Below are 4,212 nucleotides of genomic sequence, written 5' to 3' on the forward strand. Positions count from 1 at the left end.
AGTTGCCAAACTGTGTATACAACATTATACTATTCATGAAATTTTTAAAAGTACACACAAAGACACTATAAATTGTTTATGGAGGTATATGTTTATATATGTATATATGTGCACCCCATGCCCACACTCTGCCTTCCTGGTACGGCTGAGCCACAGCCTGACTTTCCTTCATCCTGGAGAGCTCCCCTCTCCCTGGGTTTGCAATCCAGGGAAAAAAGGAATGACTTTTTTTTTCTGTTTTTTTTTCCCCATTGTTTTTGATCCAGAAGTCCTAAGCAAAGTTAAGGTTTTTTCTCTCCTGAAAAGCTGCAAAAAGAAGGAAAACAAATCTCGTTCACAGCATCTCTGTTCCTGGCTCCCTTCTGGCTCCTCCCCTGCAGAACCAGGCCACTTCCACGGCTATGCCCAGGGTAGGTCCCTGCCTCAGGGCAGGGAGTAACAAGTTGCAGTTGCAGGGACCCTTGGGAGAGGGCAGGGCCAGGCAGACACGCTCAGACCCCACAGCTGCTCAGCAGGATTCGAGGAAGCCACCACGCTGCAGGGGACACGGCCTGGCCAGAGGCAGCCTTAGCAGTGTGTGGTTTCTTAGAGGCCAGGTGCCCTGCCCAGCCAACTGAGACCAGTGGTGAGAGAAGCAGCTGCTTTAAAAAGAATAAAGGACAAAATGATGAGCCTCTAGGAGAATGTCACAACCATGTTTACTGTCTGGCTCCTTCTCTGAAGAGCATTGTCCTGGGAGCCTGCTCTTAGGCGCGAGATTGCAGGCTCAACGTGTGATGATGAAACAGGAAATGAGGCTTGGGACAACAAAGAAAACTCGACTGGCCACGCGTGTGTGCTGCTCCTCGTTCAGCTTTCTTCCCAGCCTCGTTCTGTCTCACGTGTGGCCCCTCCTCAAGAGCAGGGTCATGCCTTCCTCACCCCAGCACCCCCAAGAGCGAGTGACTAGCAGAATGTATAAGGGTAGCAGGTGTTGGCTGAATAAACATTAGTTAAGTGAATTCATTTTAAGCAGTTGTTCTAGAATGTACAGGAGTCAAGGCCATTGAGAGCAGAGATGTGCTGTGACTTTAGGAAAATGGAACTACTATTCCTTTATAGTCAATGGAAAATGGGTCTCTATAGGTACAGCTGAACCAAGGATAATGGCCAAGATACGATCCAACAACCCCACTTCTGGGTACTTATACAAAAGAAATGAAATCAGGATCCCAAAGAGATATCTGCATTCCCATGCTTGTTGTAGCACTATTCGCTATATCTAAGATATGGAATCAATCTAAATATCCACTGAGGCATGATTGGATAAGGACAATGTAGTATATACATACAATGGAATATTATTCAGCCTTAAAAAGGAAGGAAATCCTGTAATCTGTGACATCATGTAGAGACCTGGAGGACCTTACTCAAAGTGAAATAAGGCAGTCACAGAAAGACAAATAGTGCATGAATCCACTTACATGAAGTATCAAAAATAGTCAAACTCATAGAAACAGAGAGCAGATTGTTAGTAACCAGGGGCTGTGGGAAGGAGGAAATGGAGAGTTTTTGCTATTCAAAAGGTATAAAGTGTCACTTACTCAAGATGAGTAAATTCTAGAGATCTGCCGTTCAACATTGTGCCTATAGTTAACAACACTGTATTGTGCATTTAAAATTTAGGAAGGTAGACCTCATGCTGTGTTCTTACCACAATTTTTTAAAAAGGCAGCCAGGTGGCAAGTTTACTGGTCATCATTCTTTACGTGTCATGCGAGCTATTATATGCCACAGTACACACATATTTGTAGAAGCATATGCATTCTCCCGTGGCCAAATTTGTAATAGCTTCAACTTGAAGAAATCTCTTGCCAAAAAAGATGACAATTGTGAGTTGTCACATTTCTGGGTTTGATATCTGATGAACTCACTTTCTTTTGTACTGATGCATCATATTTATTTAGACATTGATAAAGCCATTGTCTCAGAAGATCATAGAATATTTTATCATGGTGACAATGTGGTTTCATTAGTTTATTCAACAAACATGGATTGGACGTGAATATGCTCCATGCACTGTGTGTACGTACAGGTGCTGGAGACATAGCTAGGGACGGGCCATATATGAAGCTGTGGTTCGGGTAGGAAAGACACAAATAGCGCCTGTCTGAAGGGGTGACACTGAGCAGAGACCTGAGGCTCATGGAGCTCTGAGAGAAGATGAGACCACAGGACTGACATCCTTCTGAAATGGGGGTGTGCCTGTCACATCTGAGGAGCAACCGAGAGGCCAGAAGAGTTGGAGTGAAATGAACGTGGCAGGCAGGGGCAGGAGACTAGGTCTGAAGGGCGAGCATGGATTACAAAAGTCATTAGAGATCATGGTAAACTATCTCTGTTTATACCCAGAATAGTGGTAGGCCGATGGAGGGCTGTGAGCAGGAAGAGATGCTGTCTGGTTTATATTTTAGAACACACTGAATAAATGCAGTGGTCAAGCATGTGTTCATCATCCATTCATTTATTCACTGAGCACTTTCTCCACACTCAATTAGCTCATGAGAGGGGCTTCCGTGGGCCTGTTTCCTTACCTAAAAAGTGGGCTCTTCTGTGTAGTCCCTTGCAGGTGTCAAATTTCTGTCTCTGAGGAGCCGTAGGCTCTCTGGCCTCAGTGATCTACACTCAAGAGTTGTTTGCCCCGGGGGTTGTGTCATAGCAATGCAATTTTGGGGAACCTGCCTGTTGTTCATTTGGAGATGGACTGAATGCGTCAGGTCCTGGGACTGTATTTGAAGAAGACAGTGTAAACGTAGAGGTCAAGGCCAGTATAGGCCCATGAAGAAGACAGCAGAGTTGTGAGGCTTATGGAGATGAGAGCAGAGTGTCTCTAAGGGCAGTGAGGTTTGGGGGGATTTTAAGTGAAGATAAATATTTAACTTCTGTGAAAGGAGAAAGAGCAGTAAAATCAGAAATTCCACTGGAGACCCGTCATGATTGAAGTAGAGGTAAAACTCCTTCATGGCAATGATGTTAGGGCTGCTGCTGAGGTAGAAGTGACAGAGCTGTGGACCGCACATTCTCCCCCCACGTAACGAGCGCGTCAGCCCATGGCAGCGTTTCACTTTTGCAGGCAATGCGTGACGCCCTCCCCCAGCCACACTGAGCCGCGGAGGCCTGGGGGGTGCTCATGTGCGGTCACCCCCACCCATCAGGCGGCAGCGCAGCCCTCTGGCATGGAGCGGTTTGTCCAATTGGGTTGACCACAAGCCACTGCCTTGGCGGTATCGTTCTGTAACCAAAGTCTATCCCCACCCGAAGGGCAGTCTTGCCAGTGCCCCTGGCATCCTTGAAGGCCTTTTAGTTGCCGTTCCTTATCCCACTTACTCCTCCGGCGGAGGCTGGCCACGCTCTCTAGTAACTCGTTCCTTCTCTGCAGGTCAGTCTCCCTCATCACCCCCACTGGAGTGGTTTCTTTTCTTTTTTTTTTTTTTTAAGCTTCATTTTTTGGGGGGCTTTGTGTGTTTTGTTTTGCACTATTGAGGTATAATTGACAAATAAAAATTGTATATATTCAAGGTGTGCAATGTGATGTTCTGATATACACCTACATTGTGAAATGATTTCCACAATCAAGCTAGAAACATATCTATCATCTCACACAGTTACCTTTTTTGTGTGTGTGTGTGGTGAGAACACATAAGATCCATTGTCTTAGCAAATCCTAATTCTGAAATACATTATTATTAATTATAGACACCATGCTGTACAATAGATCACCAGAACTTAGTCATCATGTAACTTGGTTGTACCCTTTGACCAACAATTTCCCATTTCCCCTACCCCCACTTCCAACCCCTGGAAACCACCCTTCTGCTATTTCTACGACTTTGACTTTTTTAGATTCCACGTGTAAGTGACTTGTTTTCTCTGTTGTCATGTCAATTTCATGAGTCACGTAATGAGTTAATGAGGAAGAGGATGAGGTATTTCTCTTTAAGGTATTTATATCATCTCTGAACTATTCAACACTCCTTTTTCTGATGGCAGTTTAATTTCAGTTATTTCCAAGTTACTTCAAGATCTATAGACATCTTCAAGTATTGAAAATAAAAACAAATCTTTCTGGACTTTTCCTACGTTTTTCCTCTTTCATTCTCTTCCCATATCATCTTGACATCCTCTCGATTTTTTTCCAAATCTCTGGTGCACTAGGTTACAGTTCTTTGCAGG

This window comes from Lemur catta, chromosome 11, assembly GCF_020740605.2.
Source record: "Lemur catta isolate mLemCat1 chromosome 11, mLemCat1.pri, whole genome shotgun sequence".
Taxonomy (NCBI): Eukaryota; Metazoa; Chordata; class Mammalia; order Primates; family Lemuridae; genus Lemur; species Lemur catta.